The sequence below is a fragment of the Scyliorhinus torazame genome, chromosome 7 (genome assembly GCF_047496885.1).
Source record: "Scyliorhinus torazame isolate Kashiwa2021f chromosome 7, sScyTor2.1, whole genome shotgun sequence".
In the NCBI taxonomy this organism is placed as follows: domain Eukaryota; kingdom Metazoa; phylum Chordata; class Chondrichthyes; order Carcharhiniformes; family Scyliorhinidae; genus Scyliorhinus; species Scyliorhinus torazame.
The window spans coordinates 42,256,281-42,283,453 of NC_092713.1; the positions used below are offsets into that span (position 1 = coordinate 42,256,281).

At 53.9% G+C, this 27,173-nt stretch overlaps 1 long non-coding RNA gene across 6 annotated transcripts in view; it reads right to left on the reverse strand.

The window, feature by feature from the left end:
* Nucleotides 1-25,159: 25,159 nt before the first annotated feature.
* Nucleotides 25,160-27,173, reverse strand: part of LOC140426172 (uncharacterized) — a 112,660-nt gene continuing 110,646 nt past the window's right edge. For all 6 annotated transcript variants that reach the window (XR_011948144.1, XR_011948143.1, XR_011948145.1 and 3 more), the window contains one exon: nt 25,160-26,779. This is a non-coding gene — a long non-coding RNA (uncharacterized lncRNA). The remainder of the gene's footprint in view (nt 26,780-27,173) is intronic.

Genomic DNA, 27,173 nt, shown 5'->3' on the forward strand with positions numbered 1-27,173 from the left:
CCACGGTCTCCACCATGGCGGAGACAGAAGAGACTCCCTCCAATGCGCATGCGCGGGAATGCCGTCAGCGGCCGCTATGTCATTGCCGCGCCAGCTGGCGGGGCACCAAAGGCCTTTTCCGCCAGCTGGCGGGGCGGAAATTCGTCCGGCGCCGACCTAGCCCCTTAAGGTTGGGGCTCGGCCCCCAAAGATGCGGAGCATTCCGCACCTTTGGGGTGGCGTGATGCCCGACTGATTTGCGCCGTTTTGGGCGCCAGTCGGCGGACAGCACGCCGTTTCCGGAGAATTTTGCCCCTGATTTCTGATCAGAGAGTCATGCAAATCCGCAAAATTACAAGTTTGGGCTAGAAGTTTAAGATCAGTGATGAAGCTAGTGATGGATTCTTCATTCTTTGTAAACACTTGTGAAGCCTGAATCACTCAGGATTTCATTGGTTTTTCATTTTGCAATGATCATCAAATTTTGCGACAATCACTCCGAATTTACTTTTATCTTTGCCTTCAGCCAAAATAAACAAATTATAAATAAGCAAAACTATGTGTCTAACGTCAGAGGCTGTATTTAAATCGTGAGCTTCCAAGTAGAGCTGGAATTGTTGTTTAAATAACTTCCAATTGAGATTTAAGTTACCTACCGGTAGTTTTCAGATGTCTGGGAGCCTGCACTTGGTCCATCGAATCGATTTGCAGTTGAGGATCTGTTTTCTGCGATGACTTCCACAGTCGAACAGTTAGTGTCAGAACTTTATCTTTTCTTTTCTAATTTTATTACTAGTCTTTCTTAAAGCTTGTTTTGGCCTGGTGCCATGTTATATTACTAAATTGTAATATAAATATTACTTTTTTGTCTTGCCGAGTTGTCTTGAATTCTGATAAGAGATAGTCAAAGTCTCCCAGATGATGACAAAATGTTTATTGAGTAATATATAATAAACTAGTGAGTTCTTTCACTTCAATACTAAACTAGTAAAACAAGTAAGTTTATATTAAATTAACAATTATAATTATAATACACTTTGAACCACAAGCTGTTTCCTATATTAACCGAAAGACCACGCAACCAGTATATTAGTTCAAAGACAGTTTATTAATAAGACAAGATTTATTTCTGGATGCAATAATACACGCGACTACGCACTAAACTATACCTAATAACTAAGATGACCTTTACTTAACTTCGGGGTGACCGGCTCTGTGCGATGTCATAATATACACCAGTATATCATGGTGCAGACACACACTAATGGACACACAGTGGGACAAATCAACACACACAACACCGCAGCAAATCACCAGGGAGAGCACACGCACTATAAAGACAGGGGGCATCAGAGTTCCCGTTCATTCGAGTTGCAGCTAGCTAGGAGGACAGAGCTCACAGCCTGTTACACAGACATTCACCATGTGCTGAGTGCATCGACTGGTTAGGACAAGGCAAAGGTCTTTAGTTGAAGCAAGTATCGTATTAACCCACAGGCTGAGTCTGTTTAAACAGTTAAGGATTCAATAAAATAGTGTTGCACTATTTCAAGTGTTGGTGACCTGTATGTGATCCAGAACACCCAACACATCATGATACCAGGAGTTGAGGGATATTAACACTTCTTAGACGTACCTGCAAGTGATCTGCCTTCCGCCAGCATTCCGTCATCCTGCAACATGGACAACATCAGCCCGCCGCCACCGCTCCGCATCGCCGGCAACCTCGGGGCCAACTGGAAGATTTTCAAACAGCGCTTCCAGCTCTTCCTCAAAGCCACAGACAGGGAGGGCACCTCGGATACCAGAAAGATTGCTCTTCTCCTCTCCACGGCCGGGGACCATGCCATCCACATTTTCAACTCTCTCACTTTTGCGGATGATGAATATAAAATGAAGTTCAAGACGGTCCTCCTCAAGTTTGACACTCACTGCAGCGTAGAGGTGAATGAAAGTTTCGAGCGCTACGTGTTCCAGTAGTGTTTGCAGGGTAAGGATGAACCTTTCCAATCCTTTCTCACGCATCTCCTCATCCTTGCGCAGTCTTGCAGCTACAGGCCCACCTCCGACTCCATGATACGTGACCAGATCGTTTTCAGTGTTCAGTCGGACCCCCTACGTCAGCAGCTCCTCAAAGTAAAGCAACTCACCCTAGCGACCGCCATCGAGACCTGTGTCTTACATGAAAACGCCAGGAGTCGGTACTCCCATATACAAGCGGCTGAAACGGCGCGGCAAGATCCCCACGAGGCGGAACGGGTCCAAGTGATTGAGCACCTCCAGGGCCTCAGCCTGGATGAGGGCGGCCATTTCGAGTGCTTTTCGCAGACTCCCGCGCTTGTACGTACCAAACGAGTGGACGGTGACGTTGAGGAACGTAATGCGCAGGCTCGCACCACGCACAACCGCACCGCACATGCGCGGTGGTGCAGCGAACGGGCTGACGCCACGATGTGCGGCAACTGTGGCGCCGCCCATTTAAAGCGGCAATGCCCTGCAAAATCTCGACAATGCCTATGATGTGGCAGACTTGGTCACTATGCTGCCTTCTGCCGAGCAGCTCAGCCTGCCAATTCATATCGCTTCAGCCAGCCTCGCAGGAATGTCCGGGCAATTCAACCCACGGTCACAGAGTCCGATGCGGACCTCCCACACAGCAGTGACACCGAGGACCCGAAGGCGCCTTTTCGAGTTGGTGTCGTAACGAAAAACAGGCTGTCCCCGAAGCAAAGACACCAGCCGCTGTCGGTATACAGCATCGATCCAGACGATGAGTGGTGTGCCACCCTGACAGTCAACCAGTCCCAAATACGATTCCGCCTGGACACTGGTGCCTCCGCCAATCTCATGGCGCGGTCTGACTTCCAAAGCCTTCGTATCAAACCAGCCATCCTTCCATCAGCCTGCCAGCTATTGGATTATAATGGCAATGTCATTCCTGCTAGCGGCTCGTGCCAACTTGAAGTGACACACAGGTCACGCAAAGCCATCCTTCCTTTCAAGATCGTGGGCTCCTCAAAGGACACCCTGTTTGGCACACAGGCATGCAAGCTGTTGAACCTAGTTCAGAGAGTGCACTCTCTCTCTCCTGATGATACGTCTGCCTTCCAGGACGCTGACTTCAGGGCGCAACTCAACGCCATCATCGACCAGCACCGCGACGTCTTCGAAGGCATGGACACGCTCCCATATACTTACAAGATCCTACTCAAACAGAACGCCACGCCTGTGGTGCATGCACCTCGCAGGGTCCCAGCACCCATTAAGGACCGCCTCAAGCAGCAGCTGCAGGACCTCCAGGACCAAGGAGTGATCTCCAGAGTTACGGTACCAACCAACTGGGTCAGCTCCATGGTATGTGTAAAAAAGCCTTCCGGCGAGCTGAGAATTTGCATTGATCCAAAGGATCTGAATCGCAATATCATGAGGGAGCATTATCCAATTCCCAAGCGCGAAGAGATCACATGCGAGATGGCTCGCGCCACGCTCTTCACCAAACTCGAACCCTCGAAAGGATTCTGGCAAATCCAGCTCGACAAATCCAGCAGGAAACTGTGTACATTCAATACCCCCCTTGGCAGATATTGTTCCAACAGGATGCCGTTTGGGGTCATATCTGCTTCAAAAAGTGTTCCACAGGATCATGAAACAAATGATGGAAGGCATTGAAGGTGTTCGCGTCTATGTCGATGACATAATCATTTGGTCCACCACCCCGCAGGAGCATGTCAGTCACCTCCAGCGTGTGTTCAAACGCATACGTGAGCATGGCCTCCGCCTCAACAGGGCCAAATGCTCTTTTGGTCAGACGGAACTCAAGTTCCTCGGGGACCACATCTCCCAGTTGGGTGTGCGGCCGGATGCGGACATGGTGGCTGCTATCACAGCCATGAAAACGCCAGAGGACAAGAAGGCGGTCCTCCGATTTCTGGGCAGGGTCAACGTTTTAGGGAAATTCATCCCTAACCTCGCCTCTCAAACCATGGCTCTCAGGAACCTGGTCAGGAAGACGACAGATTTCCAATGGCTTCCTGCCCACGAGCACAAATGGAGAGAACTCAAAACCAAACTCACCACGGCCCCGGTCTCAGCTTTCTTTGATCCAGCAAAGGACACAAAAATTTTGACCGATGCCAGCCAATCCAGCATTGGGGCAGTGCTCCTTCAATGTGATGAGGCCTCATCATGGGCCCGCGTTGCATATGTGTCACGCGCCATGACTCCCACGCAACAGCGCTACACGCAGATAGAAAAGGAGTGCCTGGGCCTTCTGACCGGTGTGGTTAAGTTTCACAATTATTCCATTGTCCGCTGGTCAATATAATACAAAAAGACTTGAACGACATGACGCCTCGCCTCCAGCGTATTCTTCTCAAGCTCCGGCGATATGACTTCCAGCTGGTATACACCCCAAGCAAAGACCTCATCATTGCCGACGCTCTCTCCAGGGCAGTCAACACTCCATGTGACCCAGCGGGATTTGTCTGCCAGATTGACGCCCATGTGGCATTCGCGGCCTCCAATCTACCTGCCACGGATGAACGCCTCGTCCAAATTTGCCGCGAGATGGCGGCTGGCCCTTTGCTACAGCGTGTCATGCGCCACCTAACGGACGGGTGGCTCAAGGGCCAATGCCCTCAGTTCTATAACGTCAGAGATGATCTGGCGGTAGTAGATGGTGTTCTCCTGAAACTGGACCGCATTGTCATCCCGCATAGCATGCGCCAGCTCGACCTGGAACAGCTACATGAGGGCCATCTTGGCGTGGAAAAGTGCCGCCGACGGGCCCGAGAGGCAGTGTACTGGCCCGGCATTAATGACGACATAGCCAACACAGTGCACAACTGCCCCACTTGACAGCGCTTCCAGCCGGCCCAACCACGTGGGACCCTGCAGCCCCATGAGTTGTGCACATCCCCTTGGACCAAGGTGGGCATCGACCTGTTCCACTCGCTGGGCAGGGGCTATGTCCTGATTGTAGACTACTTTTCAAACTACCCGGAGGTGGTACGTTTACACGACATCACATCGTCTGCAGTCATCCGTGCCTGTAAGGACACCTTTGCTCGTCATGGCATCCCACTCACTGTGATGTCGGACAATGGCCCCTGCTTCGCAAGCCAGGAATAGTCCAACTTTGCCAGGAGGTACAACTTTGCACATGTGACATCCAATCCCCTGTACCTCCAATCCAACTGCAAAGCGGAGAAGGGCGTCCACGTAGTCAAACGGCTCCTCTGCAAGGCTGCCGATGCTGGGTCCGATTTCTACCTCGCCTTGATGTCCACTGGCCTGTCGCCAGCCCAGCTGCTCATGGGTCGCACCCTGAGGACGACGGTGCCGTCCATTCATGTCCCAGACCTCGACCACGTTCCGGTCCTTCAACGAATGCAGCTGTCTCGTGCACAGCACAAGGCGGCTCATGACACCCGTGCAGCTGATCTCCCTGCTCTGGCTCCAGATGACAACGTCCGCATCCATCTTCCGGATGGTGGCTGGTCTGCAACCGCTGTAGTCCTTCGGCAGGTGGCTCCACGCTCATTCCTGGTTCGTCTACCGGATGGCTCCATTCTGCGCCATAATCGACGTGCCCTTCATCTCGTTCCGCGCTCGCTACGTGATCCTCCGCCAGTGCCATGCCCTCCTGTTGACCCTGACCTGGACTATGCAGAGATTCCGGTCACTCTGCATCCTCCTCACTCTGACGCAGTCCAGCCCGCTCTTCAGCCGGATGCTACCGACCCACCCTTGAGGCGGTGAACCAGAATTCGTCATCCACCTCAGAGATTTAATTTGTGAACTTTGTGGACTTATGGACTTTCTGATATGTCCTGTTCTTTCGTTTAATCGTTCAAGTGGTTTGTATATAGTATTCATCTCGTTATTCTTGTGACACGCTGTTTTTCTGCACCAGGCACCTTCCCATGAAAATAGCTTAGTTTTCATGTACATAGTCCTTTAAATATTTCGCACACATGTAGTCAGGAACATTGACCACACACTATTTATTGCCACGCAGGTACATTTTTATAAAAGGGGGGATGGCATAATATACACCAGTATATCATGGTGCAGACACACACTGATGGACACACAGTGGGACCAATCAACACACACAACACCGCAGCCAATCACCAGTTCGAGCACACGCACTATAAAGACAGGGGGCATTAGAGTTCCCGCTCATTCGAGTTGCAGCTAGCTAGGAGGACAGAGCTCACAGCCTGTAACACAGACATTCACCATGTGCTGAGTGCATCAACTGGTTCGGACAAGGCAAAGGTCTTTAGTTAAAGCTAGTATCGTATTAACCCACAGTCTGAGTATGTTTAAACAGTTAAGGATTCAATAAAATAGTGTTGCACTATTTCAAGTGTTGGTGACCTGTATGTGATCCAGAACACCCAACAAATCATGCGAGATAAGGCTTTTATCTGTGTCCACATGGGTCGGTTGGAAGTCTTCAGGTTCGCCTCGGTTGGGCTCATCCTTCAGGTAGCGATCGCGGGTCCTTGAACTTGGCTAGTTGATATGCTGCAATTGATCGCACACAGACTGGTCCAAAAGAGGCCGATCCCTAGTGCGCAGGGCTTTTTATCCTTCTTCTCTTTCGCACCCATTTGGGCGGTCCTATCTCCAGCTCCAATGGATCGATAGGGTTTTGATCACCCTCATTGATCCTGGCCAATTAGGGAGCGGATACCTCGGTGGCTGGGCAGGTCCTAGCTATCATTGTCTTAGGCACGTAGGCCTTTCCAAATAAGGGGTAGTGGCCTGCTCTAAACTCTATTGTCCTGGGGGAAATGGTGATTGACTTTTCATGGATACAAGTTTTGGTCAGGTCTGGTTTCTTTGCACAATACACAGTGTACTTGTCTGTGTCCAAGTTGACCACAATTCCCATGGTCCATTGCAGGTGGCCATTTTAGGTGGCTACACACTGCACTCTGATCTGATCACGTCTTCACTCTAGCTGCTTTCTACCCACACTAACACACACACCAAGAAAGAGCGGGGAAACTCCTTTTTATAGGTCCTGTTAGTGTTGACATCTAGTGATCACTTGTCTGTACTTACTTTACATTAACTGAACATGTATCAACACACACATAGATCACTACAGCACTCCTTTTATCTCTCTGGCTGCCTTCTGTCTTTTCTTTCTCACAAGCCTTTGTCCTCCAGGCTCCGTTCTGTCTCGCTTTTTCTCCCGCTCCTTTATCCTCCCAGCTCCACTCTCAGTCTTGCTCTTTCTCACCCACTTTTATCCTCCCGACTTTGATCTCGATCTTGCTCTTTCTCACGCTCCTTTATTCTCATGGCTCCATTCTCAGTCATGCCCGTTCTCGCTCACTTTTATCCTCCCGACTCTCATCTCAGTCTTGCTCTTTCTCGCGCTCCTTTATCCTCCGGGTTCCGTTCTGTCTCACTCTTTCTCGCACTCCTTCATCCTCCCAGCTCCATTCTCAGTCTCATTCTTTCTCACATTCCTTTATCCTCCCATTTCCATTCTCAGTTTCGCTCTTTCTCACGCTCTATTATCCTCCCGGCTCTGTTCACAGTCTCGCTCTTTCTCACACTCCTTTATCTCTTGTCGGGTCCCTTCGATCTCGTTCTTTCTCGCATTCCTTTATCCTCCCGGCTCCATTCTTAGTCTCACTCTTTCTTGCTCGCTTTTATCCTCCCGGCTCCATTCTCAGTCTCGTTCTTTCGTGTGCTCTTTTATCCTCCCAAACTCTGCTCTCAGTTTCGCTCTTTCTCACGTTCTTTTATCCTCCCGGCTCCGCTCTCAGTCTCGCTCATTCTTGCCCTCTTTTATCCTTTATGCACCACTCTCCTAGGCTCATGGCATAGGTGGGTAGAGGGGCATAGGTGGCATGAGGATCATGGGGTTGGGTGGGGTGCATGAGGTGGCATGGACGGGACATGGAATTTGGAGGATGAAAGCGGAGTGAGGATGGTTTGTGTTTGTGTTTTTAGCTTAGCTGCGACAATTCCCAGGGCACCCATTAAAGCAGCTTGTTTCAGCACCTGCCTCCAGCCCACACCTACCCCCTCCAGGAATGAAGATCCTTTGCGTTCTAAGCCGGGAATTTCCCAGACTCCTCCTATTCACCCATGAGGATGAAAGTTCAGGGCACTGTGGTCCACAATGTAACTCCCTCTTTGTCGCTCTCAGCCTCTTTCTCCTGGTCGCCAATGTACTTTTCTCCACACAAGGGAAAGCTATGGATGGAGATTCTTACCCACCCTAAACATGACACAAGTGCAGTGTAACGAGTAAACCAGTACAACTTTATCAACAGGAGCAGAGATGCACGGACTTCCATAAATAAAAATCAAACTGCATTGTTAAAAAGAATGTCAATGACAGGCTGAACTGTGAGGGGTGAGTACTTTCCTCCCACTCCTGCAATCTTATCGGAAGCGAAAGATAACTTGTCAACACAAAGTTGTAATTCAGGGGCAGTATCAGTTAGGAGATTAATGCTCTGTTTCCTGACAGTTTCCTTCTTCTGGTCACTGAGCTGTGAGGCCAGTTCCACAAATCTGTCGTCTCAACTGAGTGAACAGATTAACCTCAACGCAATGTTCGCTTTTAAAGCGACAAGCACATCAGAATTTATCAGAGTTGCAGGAAATTAGTTTTGCCATTGTTATGTATCCCTGCTGGTGTCATGTCACGTGATCTGTAGCAACGTCAGCAGACTGCTGTTTGCGCTCACTTCAGTTGTACTTCTTTGATTGTATCAGCAACATTTAATAAACCTCTCATTGTATTTGTAAGTGATCCAACAGTGTGGCACCTCCATACCTTTTCTCTTTCCAGTACACATTGAGAATACAACAGCCATGCATTGGCACAATCTCTTGCCTTCAATGGCTCAATGGGTAATGCCTCTGAGCCAGATACTATGGACGCAATTTTCCTAAAAGGGAACAAAGTCCCATAGCGAGCGTGTTTCCAGGTGCTCGCAGCACTGAGAAATACAAGTCTATAAAACACCACTCACATCTGATAGGGGCCTCATCAGGCAATGCGTAGCCAAGGCCGCACATAGCCCCCTTTTGTGCACTCGCCGGAATTCCTCAATGTAACGGAAGATCTCCAATGCCACCAACACAACCCCCAAGCCCCAATGCATTATGGGAGGGTCCCCAGACACCCCCAGCACTCAAAAAATATCAGCTTGGCACCGCCACCTGGGCACCTTGTTAGTGCCAGGTGGTCCTGCCAGGAAACCACCCTGCCCAGAGGGCATGGCATGCACCAGGGGCCTCCAATCCCTTGGAGACCCCCATGAGTGCCATTCTGTCTGATCTCCATTTCTGGAGACCAGTACAGAACGCCACTCACCCAAGGTCTCTGAGGTGAAGTGGATTGATCCTACACCTCAGGTAACTCTGGAATCTGCACAATAAAGCCTCGCTGTCATAAGCAGATTTACTAAAACGTGATCCCGCCCACAACAGGCAGGATTTACATTGCAACGTATTGCGAGATTGCAGTAGATCTCGTGAGGCATTGCGAGCTGGGTAGATCCCAGGAGCGGGATCTCCCGGCTTCTATCGGTCGCATTTTTTTTTATTCAAAAAAAATATACTTTATTTATAAAATTTATCATAAGCATTACAGAGCATTTCGAATTGTCTTTACTGTACATTTCCGTCAGAGCTACACATTGCCTTGACTTTCTTCCATTCAATTTTGATATTATTATACACATATCGCTCTTTACATTACAATTCCTTCTTAAATATTTACATTGTCATGTTTGTTTTTGTACATTGGAGTGTTGGTGGCCCAGACCGAGGGGGTTTACACTGTTACCCGCCCCTCGGTGTACATTTGCTGGAAAGACCTTACACAGTGGTCTTTTCCCATTGCGCCTTGGCGGCAGCTGCCCCAAGCTTGAATGCGTCCCTCAGCACGTAGTCCTGGACCTTGGAATGTGCCAGTCTGCAACACTTGGTCGAGGACAATTCTTTGCACTGGAAGATCAGCAAGTTTCGGGCAGACCAAAGAGCGTCATTCACCGAGTTGATGACCTTCCAGCAGCAGTTGATATTTGTCTCGGTGTGTGTCCCTGGAAACAGTCCGTAGAGCACAGAGTCCTGTGTCACAGATCTGTTCGGGATAAACCTTGACAAATACCACTGCATCTCTCTCCAGACCTTCTTTGCCAAGGCACATTCCACAAGGAGGTGTGTGACCGTCTCATTCCCCCCACAGCCACTCCGAGGGCAGCGTGCATTGGCGCAGAGCCTTCGGGTGTGCATGACGAAACTGACGGGGAGGGCCCTTCTCACCACCAGCCAAGCTAGGTCTTGGTGCTTGTTTGTAAGTTCTGGTGATGAGGCGTTCTGCCAGATGACTCTGGCAGTCTGCTCAGGGAGCCATTCAACGTCCTCCACGGTCTCCTTTTCCCTGAGGGCCTCGAGGACATTACGTGCTGATCACTGCTTCATTGCCTTGTGGTCAAAGGTGTTTCTCTTCAAAACCTTTTCCACGAAGGACGGGTGGTACGGTACGGTCCAACTACTTGGAGCGTTCCGCAGCAATGAGGCCAGGCCCATCCTTCGTAACACCGGGGACAGGTAGAACCTCAGTATGTAGTGACACTTGGTGTTTGCATACTGGGGGTCCACGCACAGCTTGATGCAGCTGGACACAAAGGTGGCCAACAGGATGAGGGAGGCGTTGGGTACGTTCCACCCTCCCTTCTCCAGAGATTTGTACAAGGTGTCCCTTCGGACACGGTCCATCTTGGATCTCCAGATGAATTTGAAGATGGCCCGGGTGACTGCCGTGGCGTAGGGTCGGGTTATGGGCCAGACCTTCGCCACGTGCAGTAGCACCGAGAGTACCTCACACCTGATGACCAGGGTTTCGCCCGCAATGGAGAGGGAGCGTTGCTCCCACCAGCCCAGTTTCTGCCTTACCTTTGCTATGCGCTCCTCCCAGTTTTTGGTGCACGCCCCAGAAGTTCCGAACCATATCCCCAGCACCTTCAGGTAATCTGACCTGACAGTGAAGGGGACAAAGGACCGGTCGGCCCAGTTCCCAAAGAACATGGCCTCGCTCTTGCCACGGTTTACCTTGGCTCCCGAGGCCAGTTCAAACTGGTCGCAGGTGGTCAAGAGCCTGCGTACAGATGCAGGATCCGAGCAGAAGACGGCAACGTCGTCCATGTACAGGGAGGCCTTGACTTGCATGCCTCCACTGCCTGGGATCGTCACTCCTCTTATACCCGGATCCTTCCTGATGGACTCGGCAAAAGGTTCTATGCAGCACACAAAAAGGGCAGAGGAGAGAGGGCAGCCCTGCCTGACTCCGGATTTGATCTGGAACTTTTCTGATTCCCACCCATTGATTGAGACTGCGCTATAGATGTTTGTGTAGGGCAGTTTGATCCAATTGCGAATTCCCTCCCCAAACCCCATTTTGGAGAGCACATCCATCATGTAGGTGTGCGATATTCTGTCAAAAGCCTTCTCCTGGTCAAGGCTGATGAGGCAGGTGTCCACCCTCCTGTCCTGCACGTAGGCGATCGTATCCCTGAGTAGCGCGAGGCTATCAGAGATCTTCCTGCCGGGTACAGCACAGGTCTGGTCAGGGTGGATCACCGACTCCAGAGCAGACCTGACCCGATTGGCGATGACCTTGGCTAGAATTTTGTAATCCACATTCAACAGTGAAATGGGTCGCCAATTTCGAATTTCTCCCCTTTCCCCCTTCTGCTTGTAGATGAGGATGATGATGCCTTTCCTCATGGACTCTATCGGTCGCATTGCACCACTTTTATGGGGCAGCGTCGCCGTACAATTGCACCCTATGTGTTCGCGCCCTATGTGTTCACGTCCACCTCAAGGACTTGTTGGCCATTCATGATGTGGACAAACAACTTAATCAACTATCGTAATCCTTCTAACATGCCCATGGCAGGTAAATAAGAGTGAGAGAGATTCCTGGTTAGCCATGCTTGATGTGGAGTGCTGACCCATAAATTAGAACTGTTTGTCCCCGCTCCCTCTCTCTCTCTCTCCCTAACAGAGAAAGATGCCTAGAGCCTGCTGTGTACTCCTGTGAAGTCAGGCCCCATTCAAAAGCCCATCCAGTTTCCATCCCATTTATTTTACCACTGGATGTATTGAAAACATTTAAATTGGAATCGAGACGTAGGATTCGTCTCTCCCTCCTATGACTCAGCATATCTGTGTAGCATTAAAGAAAATGTGTCGGGTTCAAGGCTCCTACCAAACTAGCAGAAAGGAACTAGGGTTGAACTCAATACTGTTGGGCTAGGTAGGTAGCCTGTTGTTGTTTGCGATCTAATGAACAATTGGCAATAATGTTGGCTCCCTGACTGCCAACTATGCCCCTACCCACCCCTCGCGCGCTTTGAGTAGGGAATTTACAATGGAGCTGAACACTTAACTGATGGCTTCCACCCTTAACCAGCTCAAGCCACTGTTGTCCTTGTTTAAATATGCCGGCCTTAAGCCTGAGGTCTAAGTGTAGAAACTGTGATGACTGCACTCCCACCCCCAGACGGCAGGGAATCCATGGTCAGCAGAGGTTCAGCAAGGTTTTTTGTATCATTCCTTTGTGGACCAGGAGGACTGGGACTGGTCATCCACTCATGCCTCCCCTGTCCTGGGCTTCATTCCCCTCACCCCACTGTGATCCCCCCCCCCCCCTCAAACAACTACTTCCATGAATTGTATTAAAAAATTATATGAATATGGCAGAATTTACAATTGTCTGCACTGCAATTTTTTTTAAGGTTTCATCATTCAATATCACCCAGGGATGCCCAAAGATGCTCAATGATAAAAGTGTAGAGTGAGCCTTCAGTTACATTTGAATGGTGCAAAAATGAATGCATGCAGTTAAAAGTTCGGAATATGCAACAGACATGCTTACTCAAATGTCGTTTAACTTGTGTAAGCAGTGCCTGCCGTATCGGAACTTCAGAAAAATAGATATTAAGATTGATTTAATAGTGGATCATCAGTGGTACTCTAAAGATTAATGATTTTTTTTTTAGTAATCTTTATTGTCATAAATAGGCTCACATTAACACTGCAATTAGGTTACTGTGAAAAGGCCCGAGTCTCCACATTCCAGCGCCTGGGCGTCATTCTCCGACCCCCCAGAGGGTCGGAGAATGGCCGTTGGCCGCCGTGAATCCCGCCCCCGCCGGTTGCCGAAGTCTCCGAAGGGAGAAAAGTCGGCGGGGCGTTAATGTCGCCGCTGCCGCGGAGAATGACACGGGTCTGCGCAAGGCAGCCGATTTTCGGCCTGCCGATATTCTCCCTTCCGGATGGACCGAAGTCCCGTCGATGTGATGACCGTTCACGTCGTCGTAAATTAAAACTCCTTTTCATCGGCGTGACCCTGTGCTCCAGGTTCACGCCGACCAGCGTGGAGGTGAGTGACGGCCTGGGGGGTTGGCCGCTGGGCAGGCAATGGCGTGAACGCAGTCTGAATGCGTGAGGAGAGGTGTGTCTCGGGTTGTGTGTGTGTGTGCGGCGGGGGGGGGGGGGTGGTGGTTAGAGTAGGCTGGGCTCCGGGGGAGTGCCGGGAGGGGGTCCGTGCCGGGGAGGGGGATGGGGGTCCGTGCCGGGGTGGAGGTTGGGGGGGGGGGTCCTTGCCGGGGTGGAGGTTGGGGGGGGGTCCGTGCCGGGGTAGAGGTTGGGGGGGGGTCCGTGCCGGGGTGGAGGTTGGGGGGGGGGTCCGTGCTGGGGAGGGGGATGGGGGGGTCCGTGCTGGGGAGGGGGATGGGGGGGTCCGTGCCGGGGTGGAGGTTGGGGGGGGGTCCGTGCCGGGGTGGAGGTTGGGGGGGGGTCCGTGCCGGGGTGGAGGTTGGGGGGGGGTCCGTGCTGGGGAGGGGGATGGGGGGGTCTGTGCCGGGGTGGAGGTTGGGGGAGGGCGGTCCGTGCCGGGGTGGAGGTTGGGGGGGGGGGTCCGTGCCGGGGTGGAGGTTGGGGGGGTCCGTGCTGGGGAGGGGGATGGGGGGGTCCGTGCCGGGGTGGAGGTTGGGGGGGGGCGGTCCGTGCCAGGGTGGAGGTTGGGGGGGGGGTCCGTGCCGGGGTGGAGGTTGGGGGGGGGTCTGTGCTGGGGAGGGGGATGGGGGGGGTCCGTGCCGGGGTGGAGGTTGGGGGGGGGGTCGGTGCCGGGGAGGGGGATGGGGGGGGGTCCGTGCTGGGGAGGGGGATGGGGGGGTCCGTGCCGGGGTGAAGGTTGGGGGGGGGTCCGTACCGGGGAGGGGGATGGGGGGGGGTCCGTGCTGGGGAGGGGGATGGCGGGGTCCGTGCCGGGGTGGAGGTTGGGGGGGGGTCCGTGCCAGGGAGGGGGATGGGGGGGGGGTGCGTGCTGTGGAGGGGGATGGGGGGGCAAGTGAGTTGGTCCACCTGGCCAGCCTCCAACAGTTGGACCCATGCGGTCCATGCCACCTGGCTGGGGGGAGGAGGGGATATGGGCAATGATGACATGTCGTCGTTCCCCTCCCCCCACCAGGCCGTCATGTTTTCAGATCATCCAGCGATGTTGGCCGCCGTGGCGGCAGCCGCTCCTGTCTATGTTGCCATGGATGAGGAGGAGGAGGAGGAGGAGGAGGAGCGTGCCAGAGAGGCGGCACAGGCTGCTGCAGAGGAGCAGGCGGCAGCCGCCCAGGCTGGAGGGACACCTGACCGACAGGACGAGGAGGGGGAGGAGGACGTCGCGGCCCCACGGCAACGGAGGCACCCGAGGGCGCCCCGTGTGTACCGGCCCAGGCAGTCATACCAGGACTTCACGGACCGGGAATGCAAGAGGAGACTCCGGATGAGCCGGGAAACCGTGGCACACATCTGCCACCTGCTGGCACACCTGTCACCGCGTGGCACTGGCGGGGGACACCCTCTCCCCGTGTCCGTCAAGGTTGCGGTGGCCCTGAACTTTTATGCAACGGGGTCATTCCAGGCACCGAGTGGGGACCTGTCTGGCATATCGCAGACATCGGTGCACCGGTGCATCCGGGCAGTGACAGATGCCCTATATGCCATGGTGCACCGCTACATCCGCTTCCCCGTGGACCGGGCCAGCCAAGATGCCCGGGCCGTGGGCTTCTCTGCCGTGGCCGGGTTCCCCATGGTCCAGGGCGCGATCGATGGGATGCACGTCGCCGTGCGGCCACCTGCAGATAACAGGGCCGTGTTCACTAATAGGAAGGGGACCTATTCGATGAACGTACAGGTGGTCTGCGACCACCGCATGATGATCCTGCATGTCTGCGCCCGTCACCCAGGCAGTGTACACGACTCATTCGTGTTGTCGCGGTCATCCATCCCCGGCATGTACGAGGGACGCCATCCCCGGCTGAGGGGCTGGTTGCTGGGCGACAGGGGCTACCCATTGCGATCGTGGCTGATGACGCCTATACGGAGGCCACGCAATGAGGCGGAGAACCGCTACAATGATGCCCATGTAGCGACAAGGGGAGTGATAGAGAGGTGCTTTGGCGTGCTGAAGATGCGTTTCAGGTGCCTGGACCTCTCTGGGGGCGCCCTCCAGTATCGGTCAGATAGGGTCGGCCGCATCATTGTGGTGTGCTGCGTCCTGCACAACACAGCCCAACAGAGGGGCGATGTGCCGCTGGCAGAGGAGGGCGGAGTGGAGGAGCAGCAGGAAGAGGCGCAGTCCTCCCCAGATGAGGGGGATGGGGGGAATGGTCAGGGCAGACGGGGTAGACACAGGCGGGTGGCTGTCCACCGTTACCGGTTGGCCCAGCGGGCACGGGACAGACTGATAGACGCCAGCTTCACTGACTAGTTGGGCGTGGGAATCGGGTAGTATGGCCACAGACCACACACCATGGCAACAGCCGACCACCCACACCCCCCACCCAGCACCCTCACCCCCCTCCCCAACCCCACCCACCCCACCCGCATGCACACCACCCCCCCCCATTGCCGATCCACCTGCGGCACAACGGGCCGGGCTCACACAGTTGCGGGTGGATGCGTGTCTATCGCAGGCCATGGAGGATGATGACAACCCGCCCTGCGGTAGGCTCCTGGCTCCACATCGTTGGACTATGTCTGACCCATGGCCACAGTACCACCATCCACCCGGACCATCCCTGCATGCGGCTGTGACACTGCAGTGCACGGTCCCGTCCTCTGCCCAGGGGATGTTGATGGCGGCCCAGGGGGAAGGGGGCAGACTCACCTGGGGCTGAGGTAAGACCACCCCTCACACACACACTTGCGCTCAACGTACATGACACCCCCGCACACTTTGGACAGAGCACAAAGGCAGCTTCTGTAGGTGTAACATTGACTTTAATAACCAAACGAGTTCATGCACGTGCCCTAGCCCCTAAAACTCATCTGTGCCCTGCAACCGTGCCAACTTACTCAGTGTCTAATTGTTTGGCCTTACGGGCCCTTTGACTACGTCTACGTGGTTCCCCAGACGGTACAGCAGAACTGGAGGTGGACTCCTGTGATTCCTGCCCTCTGACACTGGATCCCTTTGGCGGCCGTTTCCTGGGGCGTCCTGGCCTCGATGGGCCAGGCTGCGGCCTGGGCGACTGGGATGGCGAGCTGCCAGCCTGTCCTGCCCGTTGCCCACCCGATGCACCTGGGACGGAAGGGGGGGAGTCCAAGGTGTCACGGTGTACCGGGACCTCCCCTACAGAGGGAGCCGGGACGGACCACACCACCTCCTCCTCCCTCGGGGTGCCCGATGGCCCCCAGGCCTCTACATGGGTGGGGGATGCGAACGGACTGGCCATCCGACACCCCCCCGACATCTGGCGCTGCCAGTCCTGGAGGCCCGTGCTGGTATCGACAGGGGTCTGCAGGTTTGCAGCCATGGAGCCCAGGGGGTTGGCAAACCCTGTCTGTGACAGTGCGACGCCGGCTCGCACATGGCCACTGGCGCCGATGCCCTCAGCGATGGCCTGCAGAGACTGGGCCATGGCCTGGTGAGACTGGGCCATGGCCTGCAGAGACTGGGCCATGGCCTGCTGAGACTGGGCCATGGCCTGCTGAGACTGGGCTATGGCGTTGAGCGCCTCTGCCATCTGGCGCTGGCACTGGCTCATGGCCTCCTGTGAGAGGGCAGCCATTTCCTGGGCCACATGGAAAGCCCCAGGCCTCGCAAACTGTTCCCCATGTCTGACACCGTCGCACCCATTGCCTCCACCGCGGACGCCACCCGTGCGGTGTCGGCCTGGGTGGCACGCATGACCGGCACCACTCCCAGCTCCTGGATGCGGGTGGACTCCTCCACCTGCGACCGCAGCCGCCGCAAGCCGCCCGTCACCCTCTTCGCTCGTCTCCGGGTCGGTGGTTGCATCGGATCTATGTGTGGGTGTGGTAACTGCAGGAACCCGGGATCCATCTGGGCGGCAGATGTTCGCTTGGGCTGGGCTGCCCTCCGACCGCCCGGCCCCTCTGCTGCTCCAACCTCCACCTGCTGTACCGGGACGGCTGTGTTGTGCGCACCAGTGAGTGTACCAGACGCCTCATCACTAAAGTGCCCAACCGTGGTGAGTGTTTCTGCGATGGTGGAGGGTGTTGGTGACAGCAGTGGCGTTGTGTCGTGCTCTTCGTCCCACTCTGAGTCCATGGCACTTTGTGGTGGGGCTTCGTCTCCACCCATCCACTCTGAGTCACTGTCCGGTATTTCGTCTTCCTGGGTAGTGCTGTCCCGGGTACTGCTGTCCCGGGTAGTGGTGTCCCGGGTAGTGGTGCCCTGGGTAGTGGTGTCCCGGGTAGTGGTGTCCCGGGTAGTGGTGTCCCGGGTAGTGGTGCCCTGGGTAGTGCTGTCCCGGATAGTGCTGTCCCGGGTAGTGCTGTCCCGGGTAGGGGTGTCCTGGGTAGTGCTGTCCCGGGTAGTGGTGTCCTGGCTCGGATGTGACGGGGGCCTGTGGCTGCCCCCCTCGTCGCTGGGTGGTCGCTCCCGCACGTGACGGGGGTGTCGTCTCCCTGTTGCTCCAGGTCTCTCCGTCTCCCGTGGTGTGCGAGGGGCATCCTGCGGGCGTCGCATGCTGGAGGGTGCAGGTCTCTCCGTCTCCCGTGGTCTCCGAGGGGCATCCTGCGGGCGTCGCATGCTGGAGGGTGCGGGTCTCTCCGTCTCCCGTGGTCTCCGAGGGGCATCCTGCGGGCGTCGCATGCTGGAGGGTGCGGGTCTCTCCGTCTCCCGTGGTCTCCGAGGGGCATCCTGCGGGCGGTCTGCATCTGCGGGGATGGGTGCCTGGACGTTTGGTCCTGCGATACACAATGAAGCATGCATGGTTAGACATCAGGCAGTGATCAGGTGATACGGGGGAGGGGGATATAGGGGAGGGGGGATATGGGGACGGGCTGTCGGTGGCTCACTTGCTAGTACGCCCGACCTCTGCATCAGCAACCTCCCGGTCCTCAGGTCCGCCAGCCAGTTCCAGGGCCCTTTCCTGGTGTTCGGTCAGTGGCCTCTCATCAGCGGGGCCTCCTCCAGTCCTCACATGCTCCCTATTGTTGTGTGCGTGCTTCTCCTGTGGGGGGGGGGGCACGGGGTAAAAGGCAACACTGTTAGGCAGGTATATGAATGCACGCCATCGGTTGCGCGTGCATTGCAGAGGTTAAGGTTAGGGCTGGATTCACTTGGGGATATGGGGGATATGGGGGAGGGGGGGCTATGAGGGAGGGGGGATATGGGGGAGGGGGGAAATGGGGGAGGGGGGGATATGGGGGAGGGGGGTATGGGGAGGGGGGATATGGGGGGGGATATGGGGGAGGGGGGATATGGGGAGGGGAGATATGGGGGAGGGGGGGATATGGGGAGGGAGATATGGGGGAGGGGGGATATGGGGGATATGGGGGAGGGGGGATATGGGGAGGGGGGAGATGGGGGAGGAAGGATATGGGGGATACAGGGAGGGGGGGTATGGGGGAGGGGGGATATGGGGGAGGGGGGTATATGGGGGAGGGGGGATATGGAGGATATGGGGGAGGGGGGATATGGGGGAGGGGGGATATGGGGGAGGCTCACCCTGCCTGCTCTGACGAGATCGTTCACCTTCTTGTGGCACTGGGTGCCTGTCCGTGGTGTCAGGGCCACAGCGGTGACGGCCTCTGCCACTTCCCTCCACAGACGCCGGCTGTGGCGTGGGGCAACTCTGCGGCCGTGCCCGGGATACAGCGCGTCCCTCCTCTGCTCCGCCGCGTCCAGGAGCGCCTCCACATCGCGTGACTCGAACCTCGGGGCTGAGCGGCGGCCAGCCATCCAGTCGGGTGTTGCGGTCGGGTGTTCCGGTCGGGTGGGGGGGAGCAGCGCGGCCTTATGAGCCGTCACGCCGTGCGGCGCGTATGACGCTGCACGGCGTGAACCACTGCGCAAGCGCGGATCCCGTTACGTCGCTGCTAGCCCATTTCGGGCCGGAGACTATCGGCCCATTTTTCCGACGTGACGCAAGTCGGATTTGTGCCGTTTTTTCGCCGATCGGCGGACTTTCCGCCGATAACGGAGAATTTCGCCCCCTGTTCGGGTACACAGAGGGAGAATTCAGAATGTCCAAATTACCTAACAAGTACGGAACTTGCGGGAGGTAACCGGAGTGCCCGGAGGAAACCCACTCAGACACAGGGAGAACGTGCAGACTCCACACAGATAGTGACCCAAGCCGGTAATTGACCCTGGGACCCTGGCGCTGTGAAGCAATAGTGCTAACCACTGCGCTACCGTGATGCCCGCTGGGTACCTGCCCACACAATCAAGAAGGAAGAGGCCTCAGAACACTGAACGCAGATCACTGTCCTATTGATTGAAGATTTGGTGCACACTTTGACACTGCGGACTGTAAATTCACACAAATGGACAGCAACTGCCCCCACTCCGAATATCTGGGGCGCGATTCTCCGACCCCCCACCGGGTCGGAGAATCGCCAGGGGGGCGGCGTGAATCCCGCCCCGCCGCTCCGCCGCTGGCTGCCGAATTCTCTGGCGGCGGTTTTCGGGCGGGGACCATTGGCAGTGCCCCCCCCCCCAGCAATCCTCCGGGCCCTAATGGGCCGAGTGGCCACCCGTTTTCGGCCAATCCCGCCGGTGTGAAATAGACATGGTCCATCCTGGCGGGACCTGGCTTGGAGGGCGGCTAGCGGAGTCCTCGGGGGGGGGGGGGGGGATCCGGCTCCAGAGGGGGCCCCCACGGTGGTCTGGCCCGTGATCGGGGCCCACTGATCTGCGGGCGGACCTGTTCCGGTGGGGGCACTCTTTCCCTCCGCGCCGGTCTCTGTAGGGCTCTGTCATGGCGGGCGCGGGAAGACACCCCCTGCGCATGCGCAGGGAACACGCCGGCGGTTCTGTGTATGCGCCAGAACATGCCGGCGGTTCTGCACATGCGCCAATTCAGGTTATAATACAGAAGTGTTTGACTTTTTGAACGTATGAACAGTGTTATAAGTCCAGTCTAATGGGTGACCGCCTCAAGAATAGACTGGTCCTCAAGCCGGTTCAGCTGTGGAGATTTGGGGTCACACTGGTTCACCTTGGACTGTTGGAGGTGATGCTGTTGCCGAAGTCTCTACTTTTCCATTTGTTGTACTTCGTGCAGTGCTTGGTTTTTCATTCGTGCAAATATAACATTCAACATCTTTGTTATTGTTGCCTTGGCTGTGGTTTGGTTCTGGTGGCGATGGAAGGGGCATGATCCGTGGCATCTCCACGAAGTCATCCTTGGGAACCAGTGGAGGATCCGGCGTGTGCGTACGGTTCAGTTGCGAGCGTGGAAGGCGGCGCAAAGCTCGCTGATTGCGCCTACGCACCAATCCATCCGCCCTGCATGCCAGGAACAAGGTGGAGTCTTTTTTCTTTTTATGTTTGTGGTGGACGGCATCTTGTAGCCGATGGGTCGTTGCCATCGAAGTAGCACCATCACTAATATCATGCAAGGCGATGACTGTGCCAGATGTGGAAGTTGGCCGAGACCGTGCACGCTGGTTCCGGCCACCTGCTGTGCCGGAAGGGCGACTCCGCAGAGAAACGTCGAAGCATGTCGCCTTGGAGAGAGAATTGTTGCTCGCATCAACGTCTGGCGATGGCGCGAATTGGTGTGTCCGTCTTGCACCGCCGGTGCTGGTCGCCACTGCCGACCCAGTGGGACTGCCACGCGATCCATTCCCTGTCGCCGTGGCATCCGCCCTCACCCTGAGCGTGCCATCACCGAGGCCGCGACACTGCCCGTCCAGAGCAAGGTCTGGCGTGCGCGAATCAGAGTCGGCGCTTGGCTGCTCCCCATCTGGAGTCCGGTCTGCCTTCCGTCGATGCTCCCCGTCCGGAGTCCCAACAGGTTCACTGGAGGCAGCCGAGATTCCCTGAAGCTGCACTTCTGGAGTCGGAACATGCAGGAATGCACCAACCAGTGGAGAGGCTCGAGCCATCGAGGGTGGAAGCGGTGCGCCGCCACCGCAGTCGTCAGTGGTCCCACCGTGATCGTCGAGTGCCTCGGTACGCACTAGGCGAGGTCTGTCACCTTGCACCTTTTGCATGGGAAGTGGGATGCTGTCGTCACTCGTCTCACATCCCGTGGATAGATCCTCATTAGCAGCTTGCTGTTCACTAGGGTTGGGTAAATTGTCACAGTTTTCATCTGGTGGTGCACACCATGTCGGTGGACTGTCATTGTCTTGCCGTTGTCCTTCATTTGGGCTTTTCTTCTTTGGAATTTTAAATCTTCCCCCAGACATTGCAGAACCTTGTTTATTACCCCCAAATTCTCCCATATGTATGGTCTCGAATATAGGATCCAATGTTTCTATCGACATTGTATTATTTTCCAAAGAACATTCCGTTTCACTTTTCTTCTCAGGTACCTCATATGTATCTTTGTCGAATGTACATGCCTTCATGGTCTCTGGGTCTGATTTTGCTGGGACTGGCATGGTCACAGTCTCTCTTTTACTGTTCTCAATTGCCCACATTATACTCCCCATACATAACTGCTTAATCACTGGGGTTAGTGTGGTACAATGGATAATCGGGTCGACCTTATCTGCATCTTCACCATTAGTGGAAATCACACTTGGTTCATTTGAAACTGCTGCGGGTTTTAAATTCGTTATCTGGCTACTCGATGTCGGTGTCCTCAGGATTCTTGCTCCAATGTTCTGCTCATTTATCAGTGGAGTGTGTATAGGTTCAATGCAATTAATGTTCCCCTCAAGGTTTGAAGAGTCATTACTGACTAACTGCTGGTCTCCGAAGTTGGGACTTTGCGGCGTTGTGTTGAAGGGAGACATTTGTCCCTGCTGTAGATATGATTCAGGTTGTGTTATTTCCATTACCTGAGGATCAATGTCTTGTCCATTTTTTCGATCCGTACTAAAACACTGGCAATTCTCAGTCTGCTCCTTGCAAGTTAAACATTCAATTAATTTCTTTAGCAAATCCTCAGCATCCTTCTGTGACCGTGCAGCATTATTAATCTCTGTTCGGCTATAATGATCCTGAAGGTCAGCGCATAAACCTTTTTTCTTCGGGCTTGGAAGAGGCGATTCCTTTGGCTTGTCTTCACTTGGGCTTGAACAGTCTTCAGCGCTGTGCCCTTCATTGTAGCATGAGAGACCGTCATGGTCATGCTGCTGTGTAGTGGAGCATGGTAGGCTGTTATAGCCTTCTTGCTGTTCACGTGAGCATGGCAGACTTGCATCGTCTGCCGCTGGTTGGTCAGGAGAGGTTGCTAGACCCTCATGGTCTTGTTCCTGCAAGGACCGCACATTGGAGTCTTGTGTTGCTTCTATCGTGGAGGCTGTCCACGAGCTCTCTATGGAGGCTTGTGACACTGGAGTCACTTCTTGTTCGTGCAAGGACTGCGCTCTGGAGTCTTGCGTTGCTTCTATCGTGGAGGCTGTCCATGAGCTCCCTGTGGAGGCTTGTGACTCTGGAGTCACTTCTTGTTCATGCAAGGACTGCGCTCTGGAGTCTTGCGTTGCTTCTATCGTGGAGGCTGTCCACGAGCTCTCTGTGGAGGCTTGTGACACTGGAGTCACTTCTTGTTCGTGCAAGGACTGCGCTCTGGAGTCTTGCGTTTCTGCAATTGTGGAGTCTGTCCACGAGCTTGCTGTGGAGGCTTGTGACACTGGAGTCACTTCTGGTTCATGCGAGGACTGCGCTCTGGAGTCTTGCATGTCTTCTTTCATAGAGTCGGGAACGTTGAGCGGGACGTGGACCACGCTCTGTGTGGCAGCAGGGCGCTCTCCGTGTGCTTGCACCGCTCCCTGTCTGTTAATGTCAGGCTGCAGCATCATCCGGTACTGATAAGTTGGGACGTCATATCTGCTGGATTGAAGATCCTCAAATCCGAAAAATGAATCTGCATCTGCGTCGGATTCAATGTGGGGGCCGCCAATGTGCAACACGAAAGGTTCGTCCGAGTCATAGTCGTATAGGACCACGGAGCTATCATTGGGCTCGTGAGGTCCGGAAACACTGTAAAGATCGTCATCGAAGTATTCGAGGTCGGAATCATCGGCTTGTGCGTAGGTAACTGCTTGTCGGAGGGTTCTTCGGAGGTCAAATTCATCTCCTGGGTCAATTTGCGGCAATGTGCTGTCATTCCAGGTGAGGGAAGGTTGTTTTACAGCTTTAACAGATTTTTGTCTTTTTGATTTGGGACGTTTCCCTTTTAAGTTGGATTTGGGACATTTCCCCTTTAAATTGGTGCGGTCTGGGGCCTCTGACATCCTGACGCTCGGTATGTAGCACGTAGGAAGCGACTGCGCATGCTCAGATCGCTGTTCCTTTACCGATGGCCGTTTTCTTGACTGCGCATGCGCAGCATCTCGCGCATGCGCAAACGAAACTTCCGGTTCTGCGCACTGCTCGCGCAACTGTGCTAGCGTGATACCCTTAGCAAGATGGCCGCCGACCTCGACCCAGCCCTCTCTCAGGCCCGGGATTTTGGCCTCTGGGAATTCGGGCTCCAGGATCCCAGCCACGAGGTGAGTACTGCCGCTTTTCTTACCTTTACTTGCCGATTGGATTGCGTTTTCTTCACAGTACTTGGAGAATTTGTCCAGGACTGCCTGGTAATCGTACCTTTGCTGCCTCCTGAAGAACCTGAACCTTGTGAATATTTCTCTTGCCCTTGCACCGGCGATGGTGAGGAGAAATTCAATTTTTTCGCTATTATCCAGGTCTTGGAGTTCAGCTGCCACCAGGAACAATTCGAACACTTGCCGGAATCGCCGCCAGTTTTCACGGAGATCGCCGTGGCACTGGAGCGGCTGCGGAACCGGGAGATCTATCATTTTGCCTGGGCACTGCTGGTTGTCTCTGTACACTGAGGTATGCCGGCAGGTATCGATCCACTCCTGTACCATGTGGTGTTGGGTGCTCTGGTGCACAGATGAGCCAACACAGTTGTACGTGGTACAACTCTATTTTATTTTAACTCTTATAATACAGTTCGTTCTGGATACTCTGCACGTGCTGTCTCCCTGAGTGTTTCTTGTAGCAGGTCTGTCCTGGTCCTCCTCTCCAGCTAATACTGACCACCAGGTGTCGTGTTTGTGCTTTTATATCTTTCTGTGATTGGTTGTGGTGGTGTGTGTTCTGATTTGTCTGTTGGTGTGTCTATCATGATGTGTGTGTTTGAATATCTTGACACACGTGACAGTAAATCAAATCAATCAACCAATCAAATGGAGATGGATGGTAAGGCTGGAGTCCATGTCCACAGATACCACATCATCGAATGAGTGTGAGGCCACTATCGTCCCTTGAAAAGTTCATGAGAAAACATGGCCAATCATAAAGAGTTAATGGTTAGTTTAGATGGTTAGCTGACTCGCCTACAGCCTCAGGAATGGGGAAGAATTGTTCAGCTTTCTAGAAATGGTCACATTTCTTTGTCCATTCCCAGGAGACAGCAAACCTACCACAGTATGTGTTGATCATTTTTAACTGAACGGGACAAGGTTGAGCAGCCTGATGGTCTTTAACTTGCCAATGTTATTGTATATTTATAGTGTGCGGATTGGACTCTGTATCTGTGCCTTGCCTGGTCTGTGTCCCATTGAGTTTACTCAGTAAGTAATGGTTCCCAGTGACAATCCCCAAGTTGCAATCCGCCATCTGTGAACCATTTCTTCCTCTATCTGTTCCTCTCTCGGATCGGTGCAGAACTCAGACCACACACACAATTAGTTACTTTTCCTTCCTCGTTTATTTCCAGATGTTAAACTACTTGTATTTAAGTCACTGAAATGAAACATAAGCACATACAAAAAAAATGACAGTCAGCTGCAATGTCTTAATATATAGGCTTGCCAACCAAGTCGAGACCATGTTAATTCCTGGCAGAGTTGCCAAAATAGATGAAGTAGAGATAGGTTTCTGTGAATTTCCTCTCCGAACTCCTGAGGTAATGCGGGATTGACCCAGGAAATCACTCTGGCCCTACTTAGGTCATGAATTAGGCAGTGATTTTCCATTCCTATTTTGCAGCCAAACACAAGGGGCTGGATTGTCCAATCCCCGCCTCCGAAATCGCGTCCGGTGCCGCCACAGTCGGGGGAGGGCCGATCCACGGGCAGGGGGGGCTTCATTCGGGGCTGGGGCACTGTGGGCGGGCGGTCCGGGGCGCGCAAGCGTCCGAAGAGGGGGACTATTTTTGCGGTCTGGGTCCGTGGGCATGCGGGGCCACAGAACTGGAAATGCTCAGGGCCGTATCGGCAGCTAGAGCTGCGAGCTTTACGCTGCTTCTCTGCTGGCCCCCAGCAAAACGGGGAATCGGTGGCTATTTTGCGCAAATTTTTCTGGCGTAAAAGACTGCCGTTTTCACGCCGCTGTGGGGACTTAGTCTCCAAAACGGAGAATCCAGCCCAAGGCCTCAGATCCCGGACTCCATCAATCCCCAGTCCAACTCAGTATCTCCAACCACTTCCTAAACATTCATCAATGATTAGAAAACTGTTGATGTGTTGTCCTCTCTGTCATATAATTGAACACAAACTGTTCCAATGTCATTAGTTTAAATGCCAGCTAGTAAGCTTGTTTAATTAACTGGGATCTGATCCCATTGCTTTCATCACCGGTATGGTGGCTTAGTGGTTGTTACTGGATTTATTGTCCAGAGCACTGGACTGATAATCAGGAGACGTGAGATCAAATCCCACCACTAATTTGGTTAGTTAAATAAACGTCTGAAAAAAAACATACTTTCAATAATGGCGACCATCGCGTTATCAGACTGATCTGAAAACCCAACTAATGAACTTTGGTGAAGGAAACCTTCTGTAATTTCCCAATCTGGTGTACGTGAGACTCCAGGTCCATTCTGAATGGCCCAGCAGATTCCACAGTTGTATCAAAAATCACTTCAGAATTATACAAGAGGAATAATATTGGCCGGGCCACTCAACGTGGACCTGTGCACTGGATTTGGAAAACACAACTGATGCACATGCATCTCAGTCAATCCTGCAAAATGCTCCTCAGAAACATATGGGGACTTGTGCTAAACTCAGGAGAGCTATTCCACAGACTAGTCAACCATCAGCCTGAGCTCAGCATTACTGACAGAATCACACCCATCATTGCACATCCCAGAGATCCTTTACCATCATCCCTGAGAATGTCCTAAGGGGGCAGCACAGTGGTATGAATGACCCTGGAAAATTTACAGTATCATTTCGGACCCCATGAAATCTCATGGCATCAGGTCAAACATGGGCCTTCATTTGCCTAAGCTATAGAATTCTCGCTAAAGTCCCGTCTTCTCCTTTAACGTCCTCATTATCAGTATCCCTCCATGTCAAACTCCATCTGGAAGAAATAATAATAATATTCTTTATTAGCGTCACAAGTAGGCTTAACACTGCACTGAAGTTACTGTGGAAATGCCCTAGTCGCCACACTCCGGCGCCTGTTCGGGTACACTGAGGGAGACTTCAGAATGTCCAATTCACCTAACAAGCATAATCTTTTGGGACTTGTGAGAGGAAATCAGAGCACCCAGAGGAAATCCACGCAGACACAGCGAGAATGAGCAGACTCCGCACAGACAGCGACCCAAGCCGTGAATTGAACCCAGGTCCCTGGCGCTGTGGAACTGCAGTGCTAACCACTATACTACAGTGCCCACCTATTGAACTAATCCGCCCCGCCCCTGCACTAACTTAATGGGTCCAGTGATCACATTTCTTGTAATTATATTCAC